Source organism: Palaemon carinicauda, chromosome 22 (assembly GCF_036898095.1).
Source record: "Palaemon carinicauda isolate YSFRI2023 chromosome 22, ASM3689809v2, whole genome shotgun sequence".
Classification (NCBI taxonomy): domain Eukaryota; kingdom Metazoa; phylum Arthropoda; class Malacostraca; order Decapoda; family Palaemonidae; genus Palaemon; species Palaemon carinicauda.
In genome coordinates this window covers 28,810,224-28,830,223 of record NC_090746.1, presented here as the reverse complement: position 1 = coordinate 28,830,223, position 20,000 = coordinate 28,810,224, and the positions used below count along the sequence as shown (strand labels likewise).

At 32.6% G+C, this 20,000-nt stretch overlaps 1 protein-coding gene across 2 annotated transcripts in view; it reads right to left on the bottom strand.

Annotated features, from left to right (window-relative positions):
• The window catches only part of LOC137616387 (lachesin-like), an 855,479-nt gene that overhangs the window by 556,033 nt on the left and 279,446 nt on the right, over window positions 1–20,000 (bottom strand). For both annotated transcript variants that reach the window (XM_068346087.1, XM_068346088.1), the window contains exon 2: window positions 6,920–7,004. The gene's annotated coding sequence lies outside the window, so the exon portion shown is untranslated. The remainder of the gene's footprint in view (window positions 1–6,919; window positions 7,005–20,000) is intronic.

Here is a 20,000-nt window from a genome sequence, read left to right as displayed (position 1 = left end):
ATATCTGCCAACCATTGAAAGTAAAATAGCATTGGGATTCCTTTCTTATCAAGAAAATGTAATAGTGGATAAGCTTTATATAACTAAAGAAAGTAACATTAGCTTATCACTACTACCCAGAAAAATAATAAAAATTGCCTTATCTAGACTATCCAGAGAAAGTATTATAAAATAAAGTCTGCGTCCAGAGTTCAAACGCCGCTCGTGGCTTGTAATATTCTATTTCCAAGCAAGAACTTACTGTCTCCGTGACTTAAGGATATGGGATTTGAAGGTTTCAAATGTCTAACTACTGAGCCACCTGTATTGGCTGGTCTCCCCGGTCCGAACTTGGCATGTGCACTGATCATATGAATATTTGATTGGTATCTGCAACACTGAAAGACAGTGCAATGGTCTCTCCCTTGTTTCGTCGTTCTTGATGAAACCCAGAAAAAAATACTGTGGACTGATCTCTAATATTCTGAAAGAATAACATTAATTCCTCTGCTATTTAGAGACTGATACTAGCTTATCTGAGCTTCTAGCTTATCTGTACTACCCTAAATATTTATAGAGTCTAATCTATAGTAATCTTTAAGAGTTATAGAAAGTGACATTATGTACTCAGATAAATTCTGCATGCCTGTACCTGTTTATATCATCAGTTCATTTTGCTATCATAATTCCGAATGATTTGCAATAATATCCTACCTACAATTCACCATAACTTGACAGGTATCTCCTACACAGCGATGCGTAAGTCAATTGAATTATTCAAGTAACGACGTAGAAACACGAAAACGTTGACACGAAGATCTTTTACAGAAATTACATCTCATCTTCCTTTACATGAAAAACCACATTGCATATCTCAATATTATTTAAATACCAAATTCAGAGTGATACGAATTCTAAAAGATAATAAATAAATCCGGCGATGACGACAAAAATACCAATAAAACCTAGTGCCAATGTAGCCGTGTCTGCTGTCAGAATGTTGCGTAAGAAACACGACAAGGAACACGAACAATGGCATGGCAATAAACCATCCTAATTACGATGGAGAAGTTAAATCACATTAGGCTATACTTTTAGGCCATTGCAATGTATTATTTTCCAAGCACCGGTAAAGGAGAGATAATATTTTTGCCTAACAAACGAGATTGTTTTATTGAGAGGTGTCATTCTTTTTTTTATTGAAAAATTTCACTAAATCTGTTTTTATTTTTACCTTAAGATCTTTTCTAGTAGTGATAAAACTGTCCGGTGCCTCTTTTCCTACCACAAGAGAATTGTAAAGTCATAATAATGTTATGAAAAGTAAGCAAATTTAATATTATGACACTAAATACCAAGAAAAATTAACACAAATAAGTAGACAATTGTAGTTGGTCATTATGGAATGATCCCGGAATCGATAAAGGTAACCCTTAAAAGAAAAAAATGTAATTACCTACCCTGTGAAGATCGAATTAGAAAGCAAAGCAAAACCGCAGGATAACATTTCCAACAGCAAGTACCGATACGAGCGGCTGTAAATGTATTGCCATGGCTTACAACCAACAATATTTATGAGCAGCGGAAATTGTCAAGTATTCCCATGTGCATTTTGCTGACCCATGAATTACCAACACATACCGTTCTGGTTGTCGTGTTCCGTCAATATGGGTCGCCTCAGACGGTAAATATAGCACTACTTACTGGCGCAATAACGCTCTTATGTCATGATAATTTGAAACGATAATATCGTCTTTATCTCTCTGATTGCCTTATAAATTTATCAATTATTCATCTTGTAAGATATTTGCCATCTTTTCTAATAAAAGCTGACACATTTCAGCACCTCTACAATTCATTGGGAATGCAATGAGGATAATTGTAATGATACAGATGATTTCTTGGGCACTGAATTAGACTTTCTGAGAAATATTTTCTATGAAAAACATCATGATACTGACTTTGAACTTGAGATACAAAACTCGTTTAGACAGAAATTTATAAACACGGTGGTTTCGAGTAACTTCCAATACAGCAATCAAGGACATAATTTAGTAAACCCTAAAATAACTAAAATTAGTTGCCGTACGTCTCTCTCTCTCTCTCTCTCTCTCTCTCTCTCTCTCTCTCTCTCTCTCTCTCTCTCTCTCTCTCTCTCTCTCTCTCTCTTTATATATATATATATATATATATATATATATATATATATATATATATATATATATATATATATAACAAGCACAAATAAAACACCATCGACATTTAAAACATTATTTTAACCCTTTCCAATATCGTCTATTTTAAAGACATGTTCTACACCATGTAAAATATGATCTATGAATATATACGTAACATAAAATGGCCAACAGAAAGTTATTATTCCCTTACTTATCCTAAGCATTTGGAAAGCTGCTGTGGACATCTAACTCTACAAAGGCTCATAAAGCTTCGTCTGATGAGGATTTTGGAATAATGAAAACCATCATTAGTCCTGAATGTAAATCGCCAGCCTAGTAATGGGTCATTAACTCCAGAATGCAAAATTCAAAATATGGAGAAACTTAGATAGTGATGAATTCCTGTGTGTAAAGCGCGGTAGTTGTAATAACAGAATATCAAAATCAGAACTAGAAATAAAGAGTGGAAAAGACCTGGACAACGAAAGGAATAAGGGCTGACTTTGAAGGAAGATGCTGTTCGATCTAACGTGTTAGAACTGTTTCTCGGCTCTGTTTGTCAATTAGTTATACATACATGTTTAGGCATTGGGAAGAAAGATCACATAACACCCCTAACACGTGGTTATTTCCTTGTCCATATTCAATAACTCACCAAAGTCAAATGAGAGGAGCATTAAACTCGACCTCTTTAGGTGAACATGTTAATGAATACTTGCTACTAAGTCTGCGGTTGTTTTCAATTCGGTGTGCCAAATGAAGCATAGTATGAATAGTCCTAAATAAATATAGCCATTTCATTGTACAGTATCCAGTATTGAATACAAGTAGAAAATCCCCCCCCCCCCAAAAAAAAAATGCTTCCATTTTGTCATAACTAGCACTAAGACCATAAAGCAGAGTGATTACATTCTGCTATTCATCAATAACCATTTCACTGCTAATCTATTCTAATTACTCATTTTCAAGAAATAATCTAGAAAAAAAAAACATTCGTATGGTATGTAATTTGAGCACACATGAATTCGTATTATCTTCCAAGAGTCCGCACACGTTAGCGTTTAGGACATATAAGTGCATCTTATAATAGTTAAGATATGGCATAGACTACATAGTTATATTTTCTTTACATGATTCTGAACGAAAATATTTTGTCCCATAAAAACAGCCAAAACTAAACTTCAAGGATAACTTTGCATAGTTTGTATTTCTTCTAAAATTTCCGACAATTAACTTGAAAACAACTTCGGGGTAAGTTTCTTTACCTACTCTAGATGTTGTAAATAGGTGATTAAAGTGATTTAATCAAACCAACCTTGGTAAGCTAAATTATGGAATTCCAAAGGTAATTAGAGAGAAACAGTATATATATAAATATAAATATATATATATATATATATATATATATATATATATATATATATATATATACACACTGTATATATATATGTATATATATATATATATATATATATATATATATATATATATATATATATATATATATATATATTCTTACGAAGCTGGTCTTCATGAGAGTAGAATATTTTATTAATATATTGTATTTGCGTGTTTATGAGATGTATAGACAGCTTGTAGGGAGAGTTCCAATCACATAAGAGAAAGTAATGTATGTATATTACATTAGACTCTCGTCATTCATTTAATTGTATTTTCATTCAGTTTCGTATGTGTAAATTCACGTTATTCTAAAGAATTAACTTTTTATTTTATGTAGTTTTATTACGAAGTCTTATGTAACTTGTAGGTATGCTGTACGACACACACAAGGTATGAGCTCGGGGGATTCCGTAACTTTTCCCACGTGGCTAGAAAAGACATGAAAATTCTAGACTAAGGTTTATTCTTTTTTTTAATGTTACGAGATGGGCAGAATTAGCTGAGAGGGCAATATTAGTACCCCTTCTTCAAATTACTAAGTTGGCAATCTTGTCGCCACTAGACTATGCCCCCACGCATCCAGTATGCCAAACTGGAAGGTTCTGGAATTAACTAAGTTAATATACTGTATATAGGACCTAGCAATGCATAGGAAACAGACGAGATCCAGCCTATCCCTTTGAAAGAGCCAACGTCCGCCAGCCTCTCTCTAGCCACTACATAACTCCTCTCAAATGTGAATGGTGATTTCTATCCAACATATACTGTGTATAGTGTTGTTCAACCGTTGGTAATATAATTGTGTGTTAATTCAAGTGAAGTGTGTTAAAGTAAGTGAATTTATATTATAGAGTTTTTGTAACTGGTCCTGTGTAATTAGGTAAAACAGTGAAGTGCCAAAGGATGTAATAGTATCAGTTAATTTTATGTAAGTGGAAATTGAATTCATTTTCTAGTGTTAAAGTGTCAACTTTTTCATTAATTGTCAAAATTCAATATTTTTTACAAATCAATTTCTATTGAAACAAGTGATTGCATAATTTTTTATAGAGTATCATTTTTTCTTTTTTTTTGTCCTAGTCTAAGGCTTAGTACAGATTTAATATTTCGAGTGATTTAGTTTTGGTGTTAATTTGGAATTGTTAACTAGATATAGAATATGTTTGTAAAATGTATTAATTCAATCCCCAATATTTTATCTCAGTATTTTGCTCGTATTCCCTGACTAAGAACCGAAGTAAGAGGTTGGTTTTAGAATAGTTCAAGTAAAATAATCACCCATTTTTTTTTCCTAACGTAAAGTAAAGACCCCTTTCAGATATTCAGTGTTCATGTATACTGCCATCTGGGAGTTGCGTAATATTCTCAGAGCTTATGTAGAATAAAGCAGATGAGTTTGGGAGCTTGGGTGTTTACATCATACACTAGCCGTAATAATATATATATATATATATATATATATATATATATATATATATAAATGAATATAGATGTTGGCAATATAAAGACACATACACATATATAAATATATATATATAAATTTATATATCAGTATACACACATATACATATATATATATATATATATATATATATACAGTATAAACACACACAAACATATATATATATATACATATATATATCTATCTATCTATCTATATATATATATATATATATATATATATATATATATATATATACATACATATGCCTAAAGCGTACTTAAATACAATTCACTATCTCTAGAGCTTACAAACTGAAGTAGGACGCTTAACCACTTTTGTAAGTATAATTAAAAATTGAATACATAAAATTTCAAGTAACTAACAACCGTCATACCCAACCACATTCCTATAAATTCCTGCATTATTCACAGGCGTTATCTCAGTAATTTAGAGCTCTGTTCAATTTATGGAATCAGCCTTCAGGGACCTAGGTAAAAGGACAAGTCCGCGTTAAAATTTACTATCCGGAAAACAAGTAAGAAATCAAATTGCCGATAACAAATCATTCTACCCAACACATACATTATATATGTATATATATATATATATATATATATATATATATATATATATATATATACATATATATATATATATGTATGTATATATATATGTATATATACATATACACATACATGTATATATATATATATATATATATATATATATATTCATACTGTATAAATATATATATATATATATATATATATATTCATACTGTATAAATATATATATATATATATATATATTCATACTGTATAAATATATATATATATATATATATATATATATTCTTTTTTCATACTTCTCTAACAACACCGTTATTAAAAAAAAATCTTCCAAATCAATCGTATCACAAAATTTAATAGCAGAAATATAGCTTAGTGAGAATGGTAGATGAATCCTTAATCTAATTAGAGTTGTTTGTCAACTAAATATCCAAATTTTAGGACATGGAGGTACAATTTCATTAAGTTCTCATTTATATAAATAAAACTGCCGATAAACTTACATGAGAGAGAGAGAGAGTGTGTGTGTGTGTATGAGTGTTGAGGATTAAAAATATCTTTGAGCCAAATACGCGAAGGGTATATTCAATGACGATGAGCGATTCCTCTCTCTCTCTCTCTCTCTCTCTCTCTCTCTCTCTCTCTCTCTCTCTCTCTCTCTCTCTCCATGAAGTCTCCGATATATAAATCGGTTTTTATGGATATTTGCCAAGCCTCAAGTCACGTATTAATATACCGAGAATGCAATTAAATTATGTGCTAATCGCTGATTGAATCAAGACATTATCGTCCCCTAAGGGAGTCATGCCAAATGGAGAAACCAGCTGACTCTAGGTCATCTGATTCATTTATCAATTCATTATTTATAATACAGGCCCGGTTAGGATAACCTTTACTCAAATTACTACTAATATATTCATGTGTATCAATCCAAATGTGACTTAACTATTATAAAGCAATGTAATCATCTACTTAAAACGTTTTTACTTGTCAATTCATCTGCACAAGTATATAAATAAAAGTAAATAAATATATATATATATATATATATATATATATATATATATATATATATATATATATGTGTGTGTGTGTGTGTGTGTGTGTGTGTGTGTACCTTGTCTAATAGGCTATGTACGTATTTTAGCAAATATACAGACAAACAAAGAACTACCCCCGAAGACCCATTTAATGTTTCATCAGATTCGTTCGTGTTTATTCTTGGAGGCCGATTCGGCGGTAAAAGACGTTTCTTGAAATCAATTCGATCTCAAAACCCTTAAATAGTAACAGTTTATATTTTCATCAAAATCAAATTAAGTTAAACTGCGTGTAGATTGTAAGCGTACCTTAAAATATCTCCCAGTCCTATTTACGGCATTCGTTCCACCTACACTTGCACAGTAAATGCTAGAGCAGTTGACCGCAACATACCTGCAACGGAGAGCAAAAAACAGTTAAGCTTCAGACACTGATGTTAATCTTAGAATTGAGAGGGTTGGGGAATGGACCGTAGGGGTTTATCATGGCAGACTATGGGGAGCCTTGTACCTTAATCTGTCGCCCCGAGAGAGAGAGAGAGAGAGAGAGAGAGAGAGAGAGAGAGAGAGAGAGAGAGAGAGAGAGAGAGAGAGAGAGAAGGAAGGTTATAGGGGATCTTGGTGCCACAAATTCTAGCCCTTTTCTCTCTGATCTCATGGTATTTTATGAGAATCTTTTACCCTTAAAGAGGATCACCAGTTGTATCTGAGGAATCAGCTTCGCTAAAAAATAATTTCGGAAATTCAATAGTTACGATGAGAGTTTAGATCAGGCAAACGTTCCTCTCGAAATCTGAACTTATCAATCAGTCAAATATAAGTAGTTTACTATCTAGTTTTATACAACCCCCCCCCCAAAAAAAAAAAAAACAGTAATCGAATGAAAATAATTTATATGCGTTAGTTTTGCTTCTCTTTAATTCTTAAAGTTGAAATTTCTATTGCAGATGATATAATATATGTCATGAAAGGAATCATTGGTAATTGAACCTCTTGAAAACATTGCATCAATGAGATACATGAGATACACAGACAAACATACATCTACTGTATATATATATATATATATATATATATATATATATATATATATATATATATATATATATAATATATATATATATATATATATACAGAGAGAGAGAGAGAGAGAGAGAGAGAGAGAGAGAGAGAGAGAGAGAGAGAGAGATTTATCGTTTGAACCTATTGCCTTTAAATGACGTTATTAAAAAAGTAGTCTGCGAAGTTATTTGGAAGCAGTTTACTAAGCAACGACAGTGTTAAAAATAAAAAATAAGATAAAGGAAGTAAAAAAAGAAAATTATACAGAATTGGATGAGGATCGCCGTAATGCTTGACGTAAATATGAGATAATTGAATATCAAATATAGGTTATTGATGTTGTATTTCAAGGTGTTGAATGCAACCGATATAAGAGACTGTTCAGGTTATATATAGATAAAGAAATAGATATATGAATGGATGTGTAATGTTCCTTGCAATACTTCTAAACTTTATAGAAAATATTTTGAATAAATCAAAATAGCAATTTGATTACAAATATCCACCAACACGATTATCATATTGACCCAAGTATATTGAATACGATTTTTTTTAAATAGAATCCTTTTTATGATAAAAAATATAAAAGTCGAAAAAATAAGATAAGGACATCAATATTGTCCTCATCCCCAATATTATTAGCCACAAAATTATCCTCCTTATAATACCTCTACCAGTTCATCAGAATGTTCTGCAATGTCTAGCAGTTTAATACAATATTCATATTTCAATTCACAAGTTTTTCCATAGTTAACATTAAAAGAAACAAACTAACACGGAGATTTCTTAACAAAATGGCAAAACAGACGATCTCCCCATCGTTTTGCACCTTGTTTAAAAAAGTATGGTCAAGTATAAAGGTTCATATCGAACATAAAGTCTTATTTATTCAAATTAAATGAAGAATGTAAAGCCTAGGCGAATAATTTTTTCATTAGTGGCAAAACGAGGTGAAGAATATCTCCTAGCATTTTCCTTAAAATATAAAACCATTTGTAGCTTCCTCTACAGTTTTCACATTTTCCATTATTCAGTGCTACAGAAAATTGAGTAGTTTCTGACCCCAGGTGGCGTTTCTTATCTCCAAGGATGCAGCAGGAGGTAAGAGAGACGACATAGTCATCTTGAACCATTTGAATCAAGGATGAAACAGTAATAATTTCTAATGTGATTCAAAACCATTTTCTGAATAAGGAAAAATATGAATTCCATGCTCTCAGATTTGTATTCAAGCCCTCACATTTGAATTAGAGTTATGGGGTCTTGTGACTGGCCAGTCAGTGCTGCATTGGATCCTTCTCCCTAGTTACAGTTCATTTTCCTTTTGCCTACACATACACCGAATAGTCTGGCCTATTCTTTAGATATTCTCCTCTGTCCTCATACACCTGGTAACACCGAGATTACCAAATAATTCCTGTCTCAAGGGGTTAACTACTGCACTGTAATTGTTCAGTGGCCACTTTCCTCTTAGGAAGGGTAGAAGAGATTTTTTTGCTATTGTAAGCAGCTCTTCTAGGAGAAGGACTCTCCAAAATCAAACCATTGTTCTCTAAATATTGGGTAGTGCCATAGCCTCTGTATCATGGTCTTCCACTGTCTTGCGTTAAGAGTTCTCTTGCTTGAGGGTACACTCGGTCACGCTATTCTATTTTAATTCTCTTCCACTTGTTTTGTTGAAAGTCTTTATGGTTTAATTAGGAAATATTTATTTGAATGTTTTTACTGTTCTTAAAATATTTTATTTTTCCTGTTTCCTTTCCTCACTGGGCTATTTTCCCTGTTGGAGCCCCCGGGCATATAGCATCCTGCTTCTCCAACAAGCGTTGCAGCTAAACAAGTAATAATAATAATAATAATAATAATAATAATAATAATAATAATAATCATTTAAATATTTAGGAACTAAGATCTCTAGCAGAGGGTCTTTAGAATTGTGGTTTAATGAAAGATTGAAAAAAGCAAATCAGACAATGGCAAGGCTAAGTAAAATTTGGAAATCAAATCGCCTGAAATTAATTATAAAAATCAGGCTATATATCAGTTTAGTGAGATCGGTGTTACTGTATAACTATGAAACAATATCCAACAGATTTTGTGGATTTGAGAACAAAGCCCTTAGAAGAATATTGGGAGTTGATTGGTAGAACAAAATTAGAAATGTATATATATATATATATATATATATATATATATATATATATATATATATATAAATTCATATACATATATATAAATATTTATTTACATATATATATATATATTTATTTATATATATATATATATATATATATATATATATACATATATATATATATATATATATATATAAACGTTATCTACAATGACGAACATGAAAAATGAAAACGTAGAGAAGAATATTTTAGATGCGAGGACGTTCTTTATATTATATGAATAACAAATAAGGAAAAACTGGATCATATTAAAAGCAAAGCCTAGTGCCGCTTTCTGTATATTTAGGCATGTTATGAAGATCTCGCTAGATAATGCCAAACTTCATTAAAAAGTCGTTAAAACTTTTCTCGCAAAACATGCAAGATTCATGGGATATTTTTCTTTATTTTGTACTTTTCTCTGTTTATGGGTTGTACGAAGAAAATTAACTGAAATTTGGAACTATTTTTATGCTTATATATATATATATATATATATATATATATATATATATATATATATATATCGTTTTTTTCTCATACGCCATTCCTTTTTACAAGGGGGTGGCGATATACATTTACATATTTTACAAACACACACACACACACACACACACATATATATATATATATATATATATATATATATATATATATATATGTATATATATATATATACATATCTATACACACACATATATATATATATATACACACACACACATATGTATATATATATATATATATATATATATATATATATATATATATATATATGATATTTCTTCATACGTTTTTTACAATCTTACATTTTTGCATTATCTATCTAGTATTTAGCAAATATTTGAGGGGTGTGAATGCTAAACATGTAGCCTACATGTTCAGTGCTTTTATACAGAGCCTGTTTTTATTTTTATTTCTTTTTTACGGGGAGGGAGACACTCACTCACCTACTACCTGAAGGAGGAACTCATAAAGAGATACGAACAGCTCATTTAAATTCAATCAAATATGCAATACGATACTTTCGAGACATGTTACTGTTTGTTTATAAGTACAAAGTCCCGATATATTAAATTTCTAACATGACAGGACAGTACTTTATATCTGAATCAACAAGCCTTGTTAATTCATATCCGATGCAGTCCGAGGAAATAGCTATATCTTCAGATAAAATGAGATTTACAGATTACTTCTGTAATCTAACGATGCAATAAAGACATATATCATTAATCCTTTGGAATAATATTAAAACAATACATTCATCACAGAACTTTTAAAGAAATATATAAAAATGGTTATAATTGGTATTGAATTAAATCTAGAAAAATAATTTCCTCAGCCAACTTCGGGATCCCTTAGCTGATTGGTTTGAGATATGCCTTAACCCGTGAAAGGCACGGCCTCTTGCTGTATCAGCAGCCCGTAGACTAAACCCATACACCAAAGGAAAAAGAGTCCTTACATCAATGTTAATGCGTGTAGGTATACGTCAATGGATATACCTTATTTTAGACTGGTAATTATCCATCCCCACTTGTGATATAACTCAAAGCAATATGGAAAATGCTGTATGTAGTTGTTCTATCAGGAAGAAAATAAGCATAATCCTAAGACGATTAATTTTTTTTGAAGCCAAAGAATTTGACGTCAATTTTTTTAATATCAATTTTATGAAAGAAACCTTCAATTTGCAATCTACACGATCTATTTTTTTTCTGCAAAGTTAATAAGTGTGCAAAATCTTGATCCTCTTATATATATAATACTTTCCTGTTCAACAAAGATTATTTCAGCTACTGTTTCTCGTATATCTTTTATCCATTTGAATTACCACAAGTTTCACCCAACGTGTGTCTCATGAAGATCACATGCATAAAAGATAGCCTTTCTGAGCATATCGTCATTCCACATACCCAGAGTCAATACAGTACTTCCACATTGCAAGTTGTAAATCAGCTTTTGATAAGGTGGGTGCATTCCATGAAATCCTTCCTCGTTATTTCTTGTGTGAGAAGCATAAACTTAAGGACGTAAAACCTCGAACTCAAATTTCACAAATGAAGTTAAATGGATCGATAACAAAGTGTCAACTAAGTCCCATGACATGTACGAAATTTATAGCTGGTGTTAATTAAAGAAATTATTTACAGCCTATGATATATTTTCAAAATCATTACAGACGAAACTAAAGTGAGGGAAATCTCATAATAGAAATTTTTATTTAAATGATAAAATGTGAGGGCACAAACACGCGTAATCTTATAATTTATGATTAAGCTAATCAAAAGAAACATTACTTTGAATATTAGAAATTAAGTGGACCATTAGGAAAAAGAAATTTAAGGAGTCTAATGTAAAGCAAAAGAGAGAAAGGTCATTAATTTTCTCGTCTACATTATTGGTGCAATTTTTTTTAAAGTATAAGAAATGATACACATCAAATGCCTCCCAGCATGTTAAAGACCTAGAAATTATCTTTGAGAATCCCCAGTTTACTTTTGGAGAAAAAAAAAAAAAAAAAAAAAAAAAAAAAAGAAAAAAAAAAAAAAAAAAACCACAACACAACACAACAACAACAACAACAACAACAACAACAACAGCAGCAACAACAACAACAACTATAATTCCCATGAAACAATTTCAAAGTTAAGTTAATGACACTGCTTTAATATCAAATATAAAATAAACCCAAAATAATCATTCAATATGTGAATGGTCAAGATACATGAAAAGTGTAAAATCCGTAATTCCCCAGTATAATTTGCGAGATAGATGATAGGTAAAAGCATTTCATAGACGAGGTCGTCGTGGGTCTTTGCGTACAATTTAATGGAATACTCGTTCGCGTACAAACAGGAGATTAACCTATGCAGTTTCTCTCGACCCCGAGACCTTCCATTACGACACAAGACTAGAGCAATTTGACGCCTCTCCCTCGGTTTCGTATTTCCCTGACCACATCTATTAATAGGGTTATCGAACATCATAATTACGGTTCTCTCATTTAAAGACAAATTCCCCATGTAGTTACAACGAAGGAGTACTCATCATTAATATATTATTTTTTTCAGATGTACAAATCGTTGTTTTCTATTTTGTAGTCCATTACCTCAGACTATTTTTTTCTTGTGTGTTTGTTAGTCACAAAGTTAATGAATTTTCTATTAAATAAAATAGTCTTAAAGGAAGAAATTCGCAATAACCTTTTCAAATATGCAACAAGCAATGAAAATTATTCAACATGATATAAACATCGAGGTTTCAATTATTATTTAAATCAGTTGGTAACAGAATCATCAGATAAGTTAACATTAATGTGATGAGGATACTGAGGAAATTCCTTAATCTCTCTCTCTCTCTCTCTCTCTCTCTCTCTCTCTCTCTCTCTCTCTCTCTCTCTTAAATGCATCTCAGGAACTTGTCTCAGCCTCCGGAAATAGGAGCAAAGCCTTAGCTTCCTCTCTAAGGGCCTCCTACCACTTCCTTTCTTCCTCTTCTCTCCTCTTCCCTCCCATTCCGCCACTTACCAACCGTTCTTCCCATCCACTTTACCACGCCTTTCGTCTACCCTCACACTTCCTTTGCCAAAGTTCTATGGGCCTAATGGCGAGTCGCGTGAATATATTGCGTGGTTAGTCGTTGCAAGAGAAAGAGGGTAGGGGAACGGAGTGGCCCTGTTTTTTCTTTCTTTTTGGGAGGTAGGGTTTGATGGCGGGTAAACAATGCTGGAGTCAATGTAAGGAAGGGAGGTCAACCACAGAGAGCAGGCCAAGGCAAATCTCTTCCCTCTGAATTGCACAGTCGAAGCTTTAATAGGGAAAATCTAAAGTTTCGTTAGACAAAATTCCTTGATTCTTGGTAGCGAAAGATGTGTGGAGTAAAGTTCACAGAAGCAGGCAAACGAAAACTGAAAATAGTCCAGCTTTGAACATCTATATAAAGATGTGAACGGAATAGAATTTTCTTCCTTTTACTTTCTGTTTACTCAGCTGCATGCTGTAAATCGATACTTTGCTGCCATTTTTTAATAGAATTCCCATCTGGCTTTTTGACGAAAACAGAGAGAAACGTAGCCAGACTAATTCCAAGTTTTGTTTGTAATATATATTCTCATGGCAATCTCCATGGAACATAAATTATCTAGCACTGTTTATTGAAATTAACTGTGAATGTTTACTATGAGCCCATAGACAAACAATGCATTTAAAGAACAATGAAAGAAATTGTTCAATTTTGAGAGATGAACGATGTGTTAGTGTTTGTATAGACAAAAGTAAATGATATTACCAAGAGCTTACTGCTTTGTGGGACGCAAGGCTGACTAGGAAACTGGGAACAAAGTAGACCTTCTCGCAGAAGCTCTCAAGATGAAATTTGAAAATATTCAGTTATAATTTGATTTTGTATAAAGGGAACTATGCAAGATAATTGCATTTCTATAACATAGATATTCTAATGTGCTGTCAATCATGAAAGATATGTATAAACATGACAGAGTTGAATCCGATAATGAATGGGGAGAATTACTGTGCTTGACTAAGTGGCATTATATGATAAATGTTTTGAATAATAGTACAATGAGGGAAAGGACGGGGGCAGGTACTCTGCAGAAAGTGCAAAAATTGTTGAACCAAAGTTTTTTTTTTTTTTTTTCAAGGACAAGCCTTATTATTAAATGTGAATTAAATAATAACTGTAACACCCTGAGATTAAAAAGTAAGGATAATTAAAAGGGATGAAATATTTATCTGAGCTAAAAACCTGGATCAGAGTTTTCAATGACGTTTGATTATGTTGAAAGAATGAGAGACGATAGACTCAGGAAAGGGGGGCGCATCAGAAATTTGAGATGAATGAGGAGACCAACACATGAAAGTTTTCAAAATGAAGTGCACATACATTTTAGGTATAGATGGCACACTACAATATAAGATATAGAATAAGTTTAGCAGTTCTAGTGTAGTTTATCTAATAAATCACGAAACAGGAGCAAGACTAATGTATATAAGTGTGCCATAACACCAATTAAAAAAATTATTGGCAAACAGAAGGTGAATACAAACTGGAAGTATCAGAAAACTTGTTGAAGTTGGTTGAACTGATGATAAGAACAAGAATAGGAGAAATAGCAGCCTGAAACAAGTTAGTGTTGGTTTTCAACTTGACATCAAGGATCAATATTGAATACGACCCTTTATGTTTGTGCTAGTGCTAAGGGCACTAAGTGGTGAGATTGGGAATGAAACCTAAGGTATATGCCGATAATCTGGTAGTTTTGGTGGAGGGTGAATAAAGAATTGCCGAGAAGGGTATGAGAGTGGCAGTAATCTTCCAAATAAGATGGTAAGAACGTAAATGTAGGAGAAACAGAGGTAATGGTTCCCAGCATACAAGGAAGGGACAAGATATTTATGAAAAGATAAAAGAGGTCTAGATTTCAAACAAGTAAGAGTTTCAAATACTTAGGTTCCACTTTAAGCCAGGATGATGGGCATAAAGCAGATTTTGAAAGTAGAATAAAAGTAGCTTGGGGAAATAGAGGGAGGTAACAGAGGTAATGTGAAACAAAAGAATATCCAAGAAACTGAAAATCAAAATGTATTATGCAGTAATCAGTAATTAAGAAGCTGGGGTGAATATAAATAAGGATGTTGACATGAATTTTTGGGGGTTATGCTTTGTGAGAGGCTGACGAAAAAAGTTAAGACAGATGATATAGGTGTGAATTAAGTATGGGTAAAGAGCCAGTATTAAAGAGTGGTTATGTGGGACCTGTTAGGGGTGGAAGATCAAGAGAGGTAAAGGATTAGATGACGGGATAAAATAAACGCGAAAACTGTATATGATGAGCTTGGTGGAAGAAGATACTACATAAAAATAGTTTGAATTGAATCTTCAAATTAAACCCATTCCTTAGTTTAGGATAGCGGTGAGGCTGAAGAAAACGGCAAGGGGGATACAAATTGGGTGTGACACTAAGATTTTTGTTGATATATATATATATATATATATATATATATATATATATATATGTATATATATATATATATATATATATATATATATATATATATATGTATATATATATATACATATATATATATATATATATATATATACACACACATATATGGTTTGTGTTGATATATACACACACACATTATATATGTATATATTATATATATATATATATATATATATATATATATATATATATGGTTTGTGTTGATATATATATATATATATATATATATATATATATATATATATATATATACATATATATATACATATATATATTTATATATATATATACACACATATATGGTTTGTTGATATATATATATATATATATATATATATATATATATATATATATATATATATATATATATATATATATATATATAGGTCAACCCCTACTCAACCAAGGAAGTCGCCCTTGAGGCCTTATATAATATTTCTATATAAGTACTGTAAGTGACATTACAGTGGCAAAGGTCGTTTTGGCAATCAAACAACTCCGAAATTATAAGTCATCAAAAATGGACGGTATCGTTCCTGAAATTTTGAAGCCTGATGAGATTCAAATGAACTATTCAGTCATTTATGGCAAGATGAGGTCACACATGTTAAATGGAAAAGAAAGGGATTATTGTTAGAATACCAAAAAAGGGAGATTTGAGAAACTGTAAGAAGTGGCGAGGGATCACATTGTCACCAGCAGGTATGGAAGTTTTTTCCAAGGTAATATTGAACAGAATAGAACCTATCAGGTTTCAGAAAGGGTATAGGATGTGAGAATCAAATTTTTGGTTCACGACATATAGCTCAAGTGTTACGAGCTAAAATCCCCTCTTGTTTTATGTTGTAGTTTTTGAGAAAGCATTTGATAGTATTTCATGTAGCATGTTAAAAAAAAATCTGTGGTAATATGGGATACCAGAAAAGATTGTAACAATCATAATGGATATGCATAGTGGAACTTGTAAGGCAGTGGCTGATGGCTGTCTTAAAAATGCATTTCAAGTCAAGACTGGAGTACTACAAGGTGAAATACTGTCCCCTCTACTATCTATTATGGTGATTGATTATGTTATGAACAAGGTAATACAAAGGATGAATAATGGCATTCAATGGAAAGGGGACCAGTGATCTTGAATACAAAGATGATATAGTTATAATTGCCTCTACAATTGCTGAAATGCAAGGAAATGATTGATAGGTTAGTACTGGAGGAGAGATAGGTTGGACTGATGTTCAACCATAGAAAAACTGAGGTCATGCAGATTCAGGAGGGTGATTAGACGAAATGCCTTATCAGAGGAATATCACCCGACTTGAACGCTTTCAAATATTTAGGAACATTCATTGCCAGCAATGGACCGCTAGTAATAGAATTCAAGTAGAGAATAGGGAGGCCAGAACAAGCAATGGGCATGCTAAAAACAGTTTGGCAGTCAAATCAAATATTAGTTCACAGCAAAATCAAAATAAATATTTCACTTGTAGGATTGATATTAACTTATGGGCACCAGTTATGGTACAGCACTGTAACATCCGACGTTAAATTTCTTGCCTTTGAGAATATAACATTGAGTTGGATCTTGGGAATCAAATAACAGCAGCATATAAGAAATGCGCCAATTCGTGAGGTGACAGGGGTACCCAATGGGATGGATATAATTACATTATCAAGATGGGGATGGATGGAGCATATTCTAAGAAAAGAAGATGAGTTAGTTCAGGCTATACCTGAATGAAAGCCGCTCGGCAGGAGAGGACGTGGTAGACCAAGAGAAACGTGGCTGATAGCAATGCGTAGGGAGGTTTGATCTGAAAATTGGGTTGAGCTCAGAGAGATGGCACAGGAAAGAAAATTCATTGAGGCCCTATGCATCCCGTGGGTACCAGAGGATTAAATAGGTAATCATAATATAAACAGACAAATAAATAGATACATGGATTATGTATTCTCACATTCATTTATTTTCATGGAGATATTTCATGTTGTACTTCGATTCATGCAAAGAAATTTCCTTGCAGCCCCTGACCCAGCTCGGGACATTATATTGCTTGAAATTCAATGTTTTTTTGTTGTGAGAGAGAGAGAGAGAGAGAGAGAGAGAGAGAGAGAGAGAGAGAGAGAGAGAGAATATGTATATATATAACAAACTCAGTTATGGAACGAACGCCTTGAGCTGGCTTGCCTTTTGTCCATCTTGTCAACAGACCAGCCGTTGGAAGGAAATCAAATTTGAATAAAGTTAACGCAATGGCCGTTGGCGCGTCCCAAAGGTCAAGTAGAGAGCGAGGAGGACGATGTCTTCTTTGCTTTTCCAATGGCCAGATCTCCATTGCCGTTCCATTTTAAGCCTGTTATTGAGGGAACAGGACAAGGGGGTGGGGAGACGACAGAAAGAAGAGAGAAAAGAGAACGGTGAAGGTTGTCTTGTAGATTTTATTGGGGTTCCCTGTTGTCTTGACCCGAAATATCGCCCTCTACCGATACCTCAGATTCATGTGGGTGTTGAAGAATTTGACTGGATTTGAGACTGGAAAGTACCTCACATTGCATATTTGAATATACCCACTGTGGGCGTTGTTTCTTTTTCTTTCTTTCTCATGAAAACATAAATACTGTTTTATTTGTTAAAAACTGATCTCGCCTTTTGTTGAACTTTTGTGGGGCCTAAAAAAACTTTAATAATAGTTTTCTGAATAAAAATAGGGAAGTCCAAATGAAAATTAAAGGCAATGGCTATTATAAAGATAGTTATATACCCTTTTAATTAATGTTAATAGTGCAACGTATAAATGTAAATAAGTAAGTACTTATATAGTATGGAATAAAACAAAACTTGATATTTTAACTTTTGGATCAATTATAGTAGAGCGGAGTAGAGGGAAAAAAATGTAAATAGTGTTACAAGCAACAGGTTTGGCATGAGAACTCATTATCATCCCCATAAATCAAAATCAAGCCCGGGTCACCTCAATATATGGCGGCAAATTTCTTCTATACTGCAAATATTTTCATTCCATAATGTTACAAAAGATCCATACTGTCTATATAGTGATTTTGAATTCAGATTTTGGCATTCTTATTGTCCTTAAGAAGTAAACTGAACCCATCTTTCCAATATGGCCACCATAATTTCGAATGGCTGTAAAAAATTATATACTGTATATATATATATATATATATATATATATATATATATATATATATATATATATATATATATATATATATATATATCTTTTTGGATACCAATATGTTTTGTGAAATAACTTCAACCTTGTAACACTTGCACCTGCCACGCCATTCCTTCTTGCAGCCACACTTATTCCATTCTTGGCAAGATGTTGCTACTACTCGCAAATTTGGCCAATATGGAAACTGGGCACCATCAATCTGATACCTCCTCCAGTGTCTTGGACTGAGCATAACTGGGTGACATACTAAAGACTGAATCCAAATGTGCCCTGCTTGAAAGGCAGCTCTCTTGCAATGCTCTTGTAGGAGAATTCAATCATAAGCTCTTTGCTTCCTTGAAAGGATATCGAGTCTAGCCTCATTTACATCTTTATATAACTGCTTCTGTCTTACATTAGCACCATAAACTCTTCAATGATTTGCAAGTCTTCATCTTTTACTGCTGGTGGTGTTGAAATTAGTTTGGTGAGGGTGGGTGTGGCATGCTGAAACACTTTCCATGTTTTCCATGAAGACTTCTTGTCCTTTCCATGAAAGGTATACAGTCAGCCACACCCACTACATGCATGGAAAAGAAGAGAAGAGCTGAGGCTTTGGGTCCCATGGCTGCTGCCATTTCAAGGATAGGTATCCACCTCATGTCTTTCCTCTTTGGAATATAATTCATAAATTATCTAAACCAGTTTTTGTTCCATGCTAGATGCTGCCACGAGGAAAACATCAGTGTCTGAACTTCATACGATTGCACTTGAGATATCTTCATGCAGCATGCAAAATGATAGTATTTTCCTCTTCGTGAATACAGTACAGCCTTATAGGTCAGCAGTTTCCTGTTCAGCTTTGCTACTAAGCATAGTAATCATTAAGCGATGAACTCCAGTGCCTCTTTATGTCTTGTTTGTGCTTCTGTATGTGCGTCTGTGCCTTGGAC